Here is a 15,318-nt window from a genome sequence, read left to right on the forward strand (position 1 = left end):
ACCCCTTTGTTTCCTTGCCTACCCTTGTTTGCTTTACTCAAGGGCATTGTCTTCTTTCTCTCAAGGTATGGCATGCTAAGTTATTGCTAACACTTCATTGCTTTATTCAAGGGCATTGTCTTCTTTCTCTCAAGGTATGGCATGTACAATCATTGCTATCACTTCATTGATTTACAATCCTTACTAGGAATATTGATGCATCATCCTGCATTTGGATCACAATATTTTGAAGGAATTTACCTTGCCAAGTTGTAAGCACTGATTGTTTCCTCCCCTTAAATTACTGACACTTGGACTAGATAGCCTCAAACTTATCTTGGTGGATGATGGTTGCCAGCAAACTATAGAGATCCCAAAATAGTCACTTAAGGTGAGGGAGTTTGTGCCCCTCTGTTACCCTTGGTGTTATATTTAACTTGATCTTAAGTATCTTTCATGCTAGAGACTATGTGTAAGAAAGTATGCAATTATTGTGATGCTATCTTGATGATCATTGAAAGTACCATGGCTGATCAATGGTTTTTACTTGCCTTTGCCTACCTACAGGTACATGTTGATGCTAATGGGAATATTCCCTTGGCTTGGCTTGCTCAGACACTAGCTAACTGAAAGTGCCATGGCTGATCAATGGATTTTACTTGCCTTTGCCTACCTGCAGGTACATGTTGATGCTAATGGAAATATTCCCTTGGCTTGACTTGCTTAGACACTAGCTACTATGAAAGATGGTTGATGACCTAGCACATTGCCCCTTGTTTATTTAAAGGTGAGGGATTTCTACACTTAGCCTTGTGAATTATTAATTTTTGTCTATAAAGAGAGTGAGTGTGAGAGGATGTGGTGTGTTTATGGGACAAACTCTTGTTGTGTCTTACATGTTGGTTGCTGATTTTTGGGATCTCTGATTGTCATGAATATTATGGAAGGATCTTTCTCACAGGTCTATACTTGATGCAGAAGTTGTTGGCTTGCTTTTAGTTTAATTTTTTTATAAAATACCCTAGCAATACTCTAGTGCTATGGTATGGGGCATAAAATGCTTGCACTTATTATTTCAACTTGATTTTCTTTGGTTAAAATTAATATGTGACTAAGTTTAGTTGTGATGCAATTTTCACCAATGATTGGCTTGTTTCCTTTCTTACTCATGTTACCATATACATGTGGTAGTGATGTGTGTGAACACACTAGGACCGCCGGGGCATTTTTTCCCTCTTTAGGAGGTTTTTTCCCCCGAGCATTGTATATACGCCCATCACTCTAGGGCTATCTATCTTTCAATTGCACACTAAGTAGCACACTCTCTATTGTGTGCCTTGAGCTTCCTTCATCTTCTCCAAGCTGTGTGCGTTTCTCTGCAACCCTAATTCCAACACCTCCTGTTTCTAACTAGATTATGTACATACTTTCTTACTTTTGGCTTGTTTCCTTTCTAATGCTTGGTTCTGACTAGATTATGCAAATACTTTAGCATTTAGGCATACTTGGTAGGTAGTGAAACTGTGTAATCAAGTTATACTAAGTGTGAGTGCGGGTAGAGTGTGTGTAGTGAGTGCGGGAAGGAGAAGATGAGCTCCCTGTTAGCCATTAGCAGCTCTACTTTGATTGTTTCTGAGTTACAGTTTGTAATACTTTCTATGGGTTTTTCTCGCCTTGAGGTTTCCCATTTGTAATTCAATGTGACATTACCAAAAGTGTGTCATATAATCAAAGAGATAAAAAGAGGCAATGTAGACCCACTCTAATGAAACTCTTGATTATGCATTATCAAATGAGATTACAATTTCTTTTTTATAAGCTTAGACACATGGATCTCACATCTTCTTTACACACTCTCCAAAAAGCAATTTTTTTGAACCAAGCATTTGTAAAGCATGAAAACAACCTTGCTTTTCACTTCAAAAACTCCCAACATTGCACAAGCAGCATTTTAGACAAAAAAATAAAGTAATTCATAATGAAAATCTATTTTATTTATTTTTAGAAGAGATTCAAAAATCAAGGATCTTACATCTTCACACACTTGAAAAATTCGAGGTGTCATAACCTCAAACCCTCTATTAATATAAGCTAAAAAGACTATCCCATAAGATATTCAATTATGTTTCCATCTTGGAGACATTTTGTTTGCAATAGTATGGAATAATGTTGGAGCATTCGCGAGTACAAAAGATACTAAAAGTTCTTCATTTGTTCCTTGATCTCCAGTTGTATAAACATGACAATACGACTGATTTTTGTCCACCTCGAGGTTGTTGATTTTTTCTTAGACGAGGTGGTCTATTGTTGTTGGGTGGTTCATTTCTTGTAAAGATTGGATTTCCAGGTTTGAAATTCTCTTGATTCTGTGGTGGTCTCTGGTCTTGATACAAGCTCTTATGTGTCGCATTAGGTCTAGGCTTTGAATTTTTGAAGCTCTTAGCGGAATTAGTGTTTGTAGTTCTAGCATCATTTTGTCTTGCAATTTTATAATTATTTGGATCATTAAACGTACAATCTTGATATACATGGTGAGGTTCAAAATAATTAAATCAAAAGTGATCTATTATTACCATCTCATGTAACATGGATTCTCGAGTCTGAGAATATGAAGCTTTAGATTCATCCTCTAATCAAGGTCTTTTGAATTCATGATTTGGAAAAACCTCCGACTTACTCTCACTATCATTCAATATTTCAAGCTCAACGGGATTGCTAGTCTTAAGAATATCAGCAAAATTTGTAAGTTGCAGGCTCTGGAGTCTAGCCTTTAAAGAATAGTGTAAACCAAACATAGAACGTGCTACCTTGACTTCCTGAGTCATTCCCGTTGGAGCGTACTTGGCAAGGATCAAGAAATAACCTTAACTTCCTGAGTCATTCCTGTTGGAGCATACATGACCAGGATCAATAAATATTGGTAGTATAACGGTAAGTTCCTAGTTCCTTGAGTAGAATGAAGAAATTCATCCATGCGGTCTTAGTGATATATCTTATTATGATAATTCTTCTTTCACCTTCTCTACACGTCCATCCACGCCATGGCTTGCTCGCGGTGGCACCCACCCTAGACAAAGACTATCAATCCCTACATGGAAACTTGGGCTTATCAAAAGACAACTCTATATTCTATTATTCAAAAGCCTTTACAATATATATAGCTTTTCCTTTTTGCCATGCAAACTCCATGCTAAACTTCACTGGTAATTGGCCTTGCCTGCATGCCATAGGGCATGTTCCCACGAGTACAACGGCGGGCTTGAACCCAACGATCCCCCCCTCAAGCCCAAACCAAGGAAAATGGACTTGGCATAGGCCATGGCAGAGTTCAATGACCTGAAACTATAAATAGAAGCCCCCCCCCCCCCCCCCCCCCCCCCCCCAAACCTCCAGCCCACCTCTTGATAACAATATAGGTGTGTGTGCGCCCTTCCCTCGGACAACAATCAGAGTGACACAACAAGAACTAAAAACCAAACATAAATGGGAGGTATTAGCACTTTTCTTCGTGGTAGTGTCTATAACACGTACAAATTTATGAGACATGGTAGTAACTGACAATTGATTAGCTAAAAGAAGGCTTTGATTGAAAACAGTAATTTTGTTGACAACAAACAAAACATAAGTCTATGACACTGAACAAGGAAAAATAGCTTTTTGAACTCTGTTTTGTTGATGTACCGAGTGCTTGAAATATCGACTGTCGTCTTCATCAACCGAGACAAGATTGACGTAGTACTTCACATTAAAGTTATTTTTTATGTTGCAGTAAGTTGAAAATGAGATCGTAGTCACTGAGAAATAATATGATGGGTATTGATTCTCCACAGATAAGTTCATCATCCATTAGTTCAAATCTTGATATGCAAACAATCTTCAATACTGACACAACCATCAAGGTTGCTAGCCCTGTGGATTTTGAAATGCATCGAGTGGGAGTTACCTTTGTCTCGTCACTTGGCAAACGCCTTTGAAGCCCGTCGGATGGCCTTTTACAATGCTATAAGAGTTGCCAACCGTATCACCTTTGTAGTGCTTCAAGATGCTTTCACTTGTTGAGAATAGGTAATCTTTTGAGATGCAGCAAAAACTACCTTTGAAATGCTCCTATACTACTTGCTTTTTGAGATGCTAGCAGGACTTTGTTGCCAAGGGCGTTTTGAGATGCCTTCTTGGACGGACCTGCCGGTTTGACTACTATGAGCATTTTGAGATGCTTGTCTAGTAGAGATAGATAGTAGCATGCTGAAATGCTTTGCTTCACCACCAAGGCAAATGTACAACAACGTTTTGATATAATCGAAATTGTCGATTGGCGTTGCCTTGGTAGCGACAGCGTTTTGAGAGGCAACACCTAGGACCACCCACAAAGCATCATTTTGATAGGTTGCTCTATGAAGCCAACGCCCTCCTGGGTTCTGCTTGGGCCACAAACGGGCAACATTTTGAGAAGTACACCGGTTGTGACCACGACCTGAGCAATGGATGGCGTTTTGATATGCCACCTCCAAAACTGTTTGGCACTCTGATACCAATTGATAGGCTTCGTATAGGGTGGGTGCCACCTCAATCAGGCCATGGCGTGGATGGACGTGCAGAGAAGGTGAAAGACAAGAGGACGAGAGAGAGAGAGAGAGAGAGAGAGAGAGAGAGAGAGAGAGAGAGAGAGAGAGAGAGAGAGAGAGAGAAGACAAAAGACAACGCTATATTCTATTATTCAAAACCCTTTCCAATAAATATAGTTTTTTCTTTTCCCATGCTAAACTTCATTGGTAATTGGACTTCCTGCATGCCATAGGGCATGTTCCCACGGGTACAACTGGCTTGAACTCAATAAAGATTGACATGATTCTCATCACAGTCATCCTTCCACCAACACTTTGTCGTCTTTTTTAATTTGAACTTGGCAATGATGGCTTTGTTATCAATATTAATACTTCAACCAATCCATTGTAAACCAATCCCATTCAATTTTGCACAAGAAGACAACTCAAGCAAGTATTGTCACCAATCAAACTCACTCATCAACACTCATAAATTTTTTTTTTTCCAAAAAGCACTCATGAATGCGTGCATGATGCATAACTAGTCCCAAGCTATGTTTATTACCTTAAGCTCTAATATTAGGTGAGAGATACCCCTCCCCACGGGTCTGTGTGAGAATTATACAATTTACACCTTTATACGATTTCAATATACCTCAGAGTTGTTGAAGTGATAACATAGGGAAGGAGTTCTCAGTGCCCGAACTAGCATGTAGTTTAAGCCATGAGCGAGGCTGCATCTAGAGGTACCTAGCAACTAGTGCTACCCTTGAATGTGTATGAATGAAAACTTACTCAATAAAATGACCAAGTGGAGGATGAATATATAATGTATACACCACATTGAGGGAAGAGAGAGAGAGAGAGAGAGAGAGAGAGAGAGAGAGAGAGAGAGAGAGAGAGAGAGAGAACATAGATGACACATGAGAATGACAAAAGAGAGAATCTTTAAATGCCTCACCTAAGTGAAACAGGAAAACTATGAATTAATGCAATAACAAAATATGAGAAAACCATAACTTCAAAACCATAAATGACTAAGTAAAGTCATTTGACCATGTGTAGGACACACAATCCACCCATCCACATCTGCTCCTACTACAGATAGAGAGAATTTTACTATGCCAAAAGCAAGCCAGAACACATTCCAACTTAGTTCAGCCAGGCATAAGCCAAGGCTGCTTCGCCTCCTTCCATGAATTTGAGCTATGAAAGGATTCCAAACACCACTAGGTGGTAGGAGATCAACACCAACCATATTAGTTTAGATGCCATTTCTATTCGGTGCTACACGGGATGTTAGGCTAAACCAAGGCAAGATCTCTGATGCGTTAGCAGTTTAGTCATTCAACCCCCGATGCACTAACCGTGTAGATGAATCTTTTTTAAAAAAAGGAGATCTAGGAAACACTCTCAATCCAGGAAAAACCCAGGTCATCGATCCTTTCATTTACGGCTAAGCGATTTAAGTGATCCTAATTTTGTATCGATGCTATCATGAGAAACATAATACATTAGTCCAATCAAAATAGCATTTTACATATGCATAAGCAATCCTTTCCAAGGCAATCAAATTGTACAGTCTCTCTATCCTTACACCTCTGACATAAACCATCATAACCACTTCATAATCCAATCCAAAACTATAGACCATAATCCAATCCTCATCACATGGGTGGGCAATCCACCTGCTTTCTAACCAAAAATCACAACCAAAACTATAAAGGATCTTCATTCCTTGACCATAATTAACCAATGTTCCTCGCTGAGTTGACTCCCACACTTGGAGTTTTGACTATACACACTACAATCAAAGAGAGCCAACACACATCGTCCTTAAAGGACAAATTTCTATGTATAAAGATAATTCTAACTAGAGACTAAATATAATCTCAAAATACCATTTTGGAAGTGTTTAACCATATATATATGATGTACTATGATCGTACCTCATCCCCCCTTTTGCACAAATTTAGTTTTGTTCTAAAAGGGTAGAAAACACATGCACATGAGATATCCACATCCATATTTGAGGTTTCATACATCATACAACATCGCCACATCAACCCAATCATGACACAAAATAGCCCCACCATATTGATCAACCATTTACCATAACTTCACATATAGATGCAAAACAACTTTTTTTCCTATTTTTGGATGTGCGCATGATATGCAAAAGAAAGTGTTTGATGTCATAGCAATCTATCAAGATCATCTCTGTAACATAGACGAACACCTTATCGCATCACTTCATCCATAGGACACTCATGCTAACAACCATGACACGAAAAGAAATTCATTCTATATAAATTTATTATACATTAGGGGCATAAATGATCGATAGAGGTAAATTTATTGAAGGTCTTTTTTTCAAATCCAAAACATCAAGAAGCATAAATACGTTTGTTTATGCTCACCTAACAGAGTTGCATTGCTTTAGCTCTATACATATGAAGAATTATTTGATGGCATACACAATCCTTACCTAAACACCCATCAGTGCCTTTGTTAATCCATGATAAGGACTAAGAGATCGTAACTTGGGACAACCAATGAGAGATTTCAAAATCCATTGTCGAAGAATCTTCTCATCCTCGCTCTTTGTCTTATTTTTAGCATATTCTAGTCATCTCCACAAAGGCCAACATGAGTGAGGTGCATGTGGGGTCTGAGCAACAAGACAAGCGCACAGAAGAAGAAGCAAAGGAGACCTAGAGCTTGAAGGAGCGTCAATGGGGAAGTGGTATTAGGTTCCATCAACAAGCAACATAATGTGAGGCAAACGTGGCATAACAAGTAATAGACGCACATGCTGAAGATGAGGAACACATGAAGCTGAAGAGGGAGCTTTGCAACAACAACCTACAAGAAGGCATGCACTCTTATCATCCTATCCTATATATCTTTGCTTACTTTACGGACATCATTCTTGGGTTTCTCCTTCGGCTTAAGTTTTTTGCTTTCTTGCATCTTTTGTAAAAGCCAACCTCTATTTTTGGTTCGCTTGAATCGTGCCACTTGTGGCTCCTTGAGCCGTCTGTGAATTCATAAATTTCCCAAGTAACTCTGTAAGATTGGTAACATTTGCATTAAGTGCAGAGAGGTTGCGTTCAAGTACGCTTTGGCAATTTTTCAAAGTCTTGAAAGCAGCTATATCTATAAGGCCATGATCTCTTAGATCATCGTTATCCTGTATATTAGTATCAGCCGCATCCATGGTGCCCTGATTTTGATCTACCTGCTCAAAATCAAACGTGTGTATAGGTGGTATATCCTCACTGGCCATGGTAAACACACACTAATAGAACGAGAGAAAAAAAAACGTCAACTTGTTCCTTGTGAAATTGAAGTCTTTGTGTTTTGTATGCTCCAGGATTTGCGTTGCATGCGAACCTCGCCTTGCGGGAATAGGAGCACTTTACGTGTCGTTCGTTGTAAGAACACCTTTGTTGATTCTTCACAAAAACCTGTCGTTTTTGTGAAAGCTTTTGTTCACTTTGAAGCTACCTCTTTGAGGAAAAAAGAAATTTTGGAGGAAAACTTGCCTTCCTCCAAGAAGTGAAAAGGAAGGGTGAAGCTACTTTCTAGAAGTTTGAAGCTTTACCTTTCCTTCTAGTTTTCCTTTTAACACAAGTATGCTATCTTTCCTTGCTATATACAACAAGGGTCAATAGCTTGATGGTAAAGTGTTGGCATCTTACCCTCATGGGGTGGGTTCAACCCTCCTTCATGCAAGCGTTAAGCGGGCCTTCCTACGTGCGCAGCCAACGGAAGCCTTTGGAGCCTCGGTGCTATAGAGTTGCCGATCGAGTTTGCCTTCGTCGCCCGCCTTGGTTGTGTGCTGTGGAGGGCGTAGATGCGGCGGTCGCAGTCCGTTGTTGTTGTCTGTCCACGCGCTACGCACAAGAGAGCGTACCTTTCTTCTTTTGTTGCACAGCGGAGACGTCACTGTTTGCGGAGCGTGAGAGAGAAGCAGCGCGTCGCACGCACATGCAACCCGCTTTTTCTCCTCTCCAAAAATAGCTCGGATACCAATGAAAGGGAGGTGGTAATGCGTGTGTTAGTCTCCACCCAACCGTGCTATCTTATAGCCTCCCCCTAGCGTACACATTGTCCGGCCGTGCCGGTGGCCTTGCCCATAGGACCCATGTCCTTACATTCACAAAACAATGTGGGAAATTTGAAGAGTCCCTAGAGGTAGCAGACTGCAATGTCAAGAATGGTTGGGTGGGCAAGCTTGAAAATGCAAAAAGAATATTAGAAATACTGGAATGGGTGTAGTAGCACCATCATTTTGGGGCATTAGAACTTGGGACAATGGAAACGAGGGAGGGCAAGGTCGAAGGTTAAATGCTCATGGCAAATCTACAACACAATATCCCAATGTCCAGGGCGAGTGCCAAACACATGGCCTGTGGAAAAAGGGACAAATTTGACTCCATCTTAAATGAAGATGCTAGAGAAAGGAGGATTTAAGGTTCAAAAATAGTTAGTGAATGAGCCAAAAAACATGCGCTATGGTCAAGATGTCTCAGTCGGTTGAAGCCAAACAAAGTGACTCTGCAATATCTATGGAGGCTAAGATTTAGGAGCATATTGTAATTAAAGAAAAATAGCATGAGAGGTTTATGGTGGGTACTTCGAGTTTGCTCATACGTGATGAGGTGTATGAAGTTCACATCGCCACAAACCCCATGTGTACATGTCAAGACTTTGCAGATCGAGCAGCACAAGGACGACAATACCTAGCATGCAAACACATCTACTATATCTTCCTGCGTATCTTTGGGTTATATGCAAACCATAATATGCTCATCCATCAATGTAAGCTCGCAAATGAGAACCTTGCACGTGTGTTCAATGCGCGTCGCACCTTCTAGACTGTGGGAATTTCATGTCCTTTAGTCAAACTCCTAATTAGAGCCACGAGTTTCGGGCTGATTTCTTTGTTGTCTTGGTGCCACAATAGTTATAAATCATTACTTAGTGGTAATACATGAGTACCTCTTAATCCAGGACAATTCGAAAGAGCGGATAACATGCACATTAGTTGGATTTTGCAATGTAGTGCAAGATTGTTATTTTCTTGAGACAACAAATTAAGACTGCAGGCATGTGAAAAAATTAGCAAGAATGATGCTCTCAAGTCCGATATTGAGAAAGCAATAGTGGTTAAGGTAAAATTGTAAAAACGGGGCCACCGGTTGCGTCCTCTTTCCTTTGTTGTGTATTGATGCTACAACAGTTAAAGATGATTACATAGTGGTGATATATGAGTACCTCTTAGGCCATGACAATTAGAAGAGCCTGCAACATGCATGTAAATTGGTTTTTACATTGCAATGTAAAATTTTATTTTTCTTGAGACGACAAAAGAATTTTGAGAGCTTTCCACATTCAAAATACGATACAAATAGGTTTCATAGATTTTTTGACCCTACTTACTTATACCTAGTTTTACCAATGCAATTCACATACACACAAAAAAGCTTCCTCTTCACATATCAAACAAAGGAATAGGAGATGATGTACTTTAAAGAAACAGAGACACGATGATGGGATGGAAGGAGGACCTACTTTCCTTCATGACAGAAAAATGAGGACACACAGGTTGGTACCTATGGCATATTGAACTAAAGAGCAATCTTTTGAAAGATCTTTGCAAGTGATAATTTTTTGAGTTAGTTTTTTTGATTGGGAGTAAGCTTTAAGAGTGAGCTTTTTTGGTCGGGATAGAGCTTTGTAGGTGAGATATTTTAGGGAAGACCAGCCACATGGCACAAGAAAACTAAAAAGCTCACTTGACAACTCGCGCCAAACCTGCACTCCAAAGTGTAAGGGTGAACTATTATAGAGGGTCATCAACAATAAAGGGATAGGGATAGAAAATACCCTCAGCATTTGTATGTTCACTCCTATCCATCTACTCAAGTGCAATACAATGTCCAGACAACTATTCACTTCCAAAACTTGCCCTTCTCTATGGTGCAACTCCCTTGAAGTCTTGTTGTTGGCCTCTAGGTTTCTTTAACTACCTTTGGCAACACCCTTTTCACTACTAGTCCTAGCACCTTGCTTTCATGATCTCATTACAAGCTCCTTTTCCAATCACTCAGCTTGGCCTCTAACACACATAAGAGAGACCCCTTCCCCCCTGAACTTCAATGTTTCCTTGGTACTTCCTTATGGAACATACTTTTTGAGTGATTGACCGTTTTGGATGTAACCCTTTACATGCTCAATTTCTTTTCCCACCTTATAGAACCTTCAGAACTTGTGATGATGTGTGTCCCTCTATGGTAGACCTTCATGTGCTCACAAATTTTCCACTTTATAACCTTCAATTTTCATCAAGTCTACCCTTGATGTCTTCCATAGAGTAAGACATAGAGTTTTGGTTCTGGTATCTAAATGACATCTTATATTTAAACTAACAACCATCTTGGGTATGATATTACATATGCAACTCCAGCATGAGAATGATGGGCCTATCTAACTCCTAGGGGTTCAAATTCTTCTTGAAGCTCTCCGCAACCGTCTCATGGGATAGTTTCCTACGTCATTGAAATCCTCTTCTTCTTCTTCATGCATTCTACATAACTCTACACCTTTGTAATCCCAGTTTCTTGTGGAACTCCCTTTTTTCTCTTACACAACTAGCCCCATTTCTCAAGTATCCCATATTTTTCTGTACTATCAATTGAAGTTGACAACCCCCTCTTTGGCGACCCTCCCTTATCTTTTCTACTATAGAGGTTTTCTAAAACTGGTCCCATTTTCTAACCACCTTGTTAGTCCCAACTCAACCCTTGTTTCAAAGAAACCTCACTTAAGGTAAATGTAAGTCTCATGCAAAAATCCATTTACTGATGATGCTAGAAAGTTTTGCATGCTTGGCTTTTGATATTTATAAACATGTCTTGATGAGACCCAAGAGGTCGAAACGTGTTGGCCATGATAAATGCAATTTCCTTACTCTACTCAACCTGTCAATCTTGAGTCCCTCGCCTTTTTTTTCCCCCTTATCATTACATTGGAATTTTTTGCACGTGGCTATAGAGTTTGTACAAACTTGCAATCAAAATTGAAGAAAATTCTTAGTGCTTTTCTTGTAGCCAAGAATTAAGTCAAACCATGCTCTTGATGCAACTTGAGAACTAAAGGGGGTGGTGTTTAGATTTGCGGGTGAGTGAGAAAAATACGAACTCTAGAAGGTGACAAGGTCTCATATAATGGGGGAGGAGAAGCCTTGACTAGAATTGGTTATCATGCATTGTCCATCTCCGTAACACCCCCATCTTAGATCAAAGGGAGTGGGAGCTCAGCCGAATAATTGCAAATAGTGTGCATCATCAACAAAGCAATCAGATCAAGCATATAAGGGCAATTACAAATTCCTCTTTCGGTGAAGAACATAGTTTTGTGGTTGGGGGCATTATGGGTGGTGTAATGTATGAAGTGTGACCCACTAGATTCCTTCCAAGCTGTGATACATTGGCATTGTAGAAAATCTTCATTCACTTCGAGTTTATTGAGGCACCATGGAGCAAGTATAATACATCCCATCTCCCAAACCACCTCGTTATGTCATGCATCCATCTTGTGTTCAAGATCTTACTGTTATGTGTCTTTTGAACTTTTTTTCTTCTTGCCCAAGCTATCGTAGGAAGTTGATGCAAGGGTTTTCATGCATTTTACCATGTACTCCACATCCCTCTCCATGCCCTTAACCTCAATTGGAAGAGATCTAGACTCAAGAAGTCGGAGCACATATGGTGAGAGAGAGAGAGAGAGAGAGAGAGAGAGAGAGAGAGAGAGAGATTACACCACTACTTGGAATAAGGAAACTTACTAATGTGGGGGGTCCCAAGGATTTTCTATTGTCTAGGCTATTGCATAGAGCATGTCAAATGAGCTTCTTTTTAATACATCTTCTCCTAGTTGTTTGCCCAACTGGTTCACACAAGACCCTCATTCACATTATAGTTTGAAAATTTGGTAGATGATTAGCTACATTTAGCTATGTTGTTTCTATAGCATGCTGGATGAGCTTCTCTATCCCTACAATCAACATTTGAAACATCATATCTGCCTTGGATGCAAAGATAGTGCAAGCACTCAATCACTACTTCACACAAGATGTTGCAAATTATACATAATTGATGATAATGCATAGCTAATAAACTAGTTATAGTGAGAGGTCTTTGCTAGGGTCTGAATTGTTATCTACTGGGTCTTTCTCAAGAATTGTTGACTTCATTCTTCTAAACTTTGAGTTAACATAGTAGTTTTATCTAGATGACCCACCTATATGCAATCATACTTCTTGCTTTGCACAATGGATCTCTATAGTTTATACTTCATTTACCACTTAGAATTTGAGAGCTTTGCTTGTGTCTTGATTGTTTTGTGGCTGTTTTGTGGGTGTCAAGATTATGCATAGGCAACACTCACAACTTCACACAATACCCTAAAATAAATAGTTGATTAGCCACTTACAAATGGAGGGCTTTGCTTGTGTTGAAATATTCCTTGAGAGTATGCTAGATGACCTTCTCTCTAAGTTGCCATGCCCTATTCTGGTGAGCTTCCCTTAATCTAGTAGTTTTCCCAAATGATCCAAACATGACACTCAGCCATTGCTATAGTTGATAAAGAATAATGTTGAGGTTCACTTTGTTTTCATTAGAGTTCAATACTTAGTTCTAAAGACCCCTTTTTTTGCCTTGTTCTATTCTTTCAAGCTTGAACAATTCGTTCGTTCAAACTAGTTGTCTTTTGAGTATCAATGTAATAGTTCACAAAATGCTACATATTAAATAATTTGTATTGAACTTGTCAAAATTTCCATTGAAATCCAAAACTTTGATGATTTTCTCGTTTGCATTAAAAATGCACTTGATTGATATGACCATATTGTAAGATTATGATATGAACAATATGAGCATATTACAACTCTGCATATCTTAATAATTATCTTATATTGTTTCCAACACGTGATACAAAAACCCCACTTCTTTTGTTTGAGATTCCCCAGGCTAACAAAAAAGAGGGCACATTCTTTCCTAATTATTATAAGGGGAAATTACCAAAATACCCCTCTAATTTGTGGAAATCCCCAAAATACCCTTTATCTATTTTGAGTGGATTGTTCAAGATTTTCTAATCTTTATTCCTTTTTGATTGTCGAGAGATCCATTTTTGAGTGCTTAGCATGTAATTTGTCACAAATTACCCCGCAAAAAAAAACAATTGTCTAAAAAAAGATGAAGTAATTCATCTTCAAAGCCTACATAACCAACTCAAATTTTAGTTTTAGCATCTTGTATTGATAGACAATCAGTTTGCTTATGAAAAGTTGTAGCTTCTTCCACTAAAGATGTTATCAAAGATGTCCTTAAATACGATCACACCTCTAAGAGACATGAATGCCACCTACGCAACCTCTTCCATCAAAGAAATATTACAAAAACCACATCATAATTTGTAGCAAGGCTACAGTGTCACTTTCACAGGACACAATTAGTACAATTTGGACTTTACAGTTGGCTGGCCGGTCCACACTGGACAGTCACGTTGGGCAGTGACGTTGCATGGATACGGTGGTCTAGTGGACATCATGGCCAAGTCACCACCACCACTCAGTCGAGACAGACTTAGATGTCTTCATTTATGAGCCATTGGTGGCTCTTTATGGTTGTATATACGAGGAGTAGCGTTCTTGGTAAGGTGATCTTTATGTAGTCGTTTTGAGTGAGTCGATACACAGAGCACGTCTTCACCTTCCCCGCACATCTCAGCCTTGACACCCCATTGTATTTGAGAGTCCAGGGCTGGAGGTGATTGTGCTGCCACGCCAGAGTCTGCATCAGTTCTTTGAGATAGTCGAGTCATTTGTCGGGTCTATTGTGTTGTTTTGTCTCTATGAGCTCAGTTGTTTGTCTATTATTTCCTATTTCAGTCTGTTTTGAGTGAGATTGTCACACACATTGCATTGAGGAGCACCCACTGTAGAGAGCACGACACACTATCTGCGCTACAGGTGCTCTCATTTTGGCGATCACGGTGGGACCTCAACTGAAATCTCACTCTGTGAGTACAAATCTTGAAGCTAGTTGGGTCTATCTAGCTGAGCCTACCTTGCTTTGCACTGGTCTCTTCTTGCCTGGTCCAACTGGTCGGTCTAGTAATCTCTTGCCCTGGTCCAACCTGTCCTCGACCCTCGTCTAGACCTCCTCGTCCCTGGTCCAACCGGGTCTAGTCACGTACCTGGTCTCGTCCCTGGTCCACAGCCGGTCTAGTCACGTACCTGGTTTGGTCTGGTAGAGTCTAGAAGTTACAAGTTTTCTTGCCCAAAGCTTGGTTGGACTGGTGGTCATTGCATGACACATACAAGGCGGTCAGTCGAGTGCCAAAGCGCACTACTGAGCCCTCTGAAGTACTATCACAGAAGACGACCTTTGGCACCTTGTAGAAGTCCATCAACCTCATCACCTATACCTCTACATACGACATCACCCATTCCTTCATCCGGTTCTGCATCTTCCTGATCACCTTCTCCAGTAAAGCTCTCTCCTATTTTTCTACAGCAGGCTATTGAGAAACAGGCTCAGCAAGGAGCCGTTAGCTAGTGTTTTGGCCAAGGTAAACATTAAGTTTCCTACTTTCAAAGGACTCTCTTTAGAAGATGCTGACGCCCATGCAAGCAGGTTTGTATCTCTCTGTAGGAGTCGCGGTCTGAACAGAGAAGATGTTTATTTGGTACTATTTCCATTGTTAAGTATGCAGCCTG

The sequence above is a fragment of the Adiantum capillus-veneris genome, chromosome 1 (assembly GCF_014529385.1).
Source record: "Adiantum capillus-veneris isolate H3 chromosome 1, ASM1452938v2, whole genome shotgun sequence".
Taxonomy (NCBI): Eukaryota; Viridiplantae; Streptophyta; class Polypodiopsida; order Polypodiales; family Pteridaceae; genus Adiantum; species Adiantum capillus-veneris.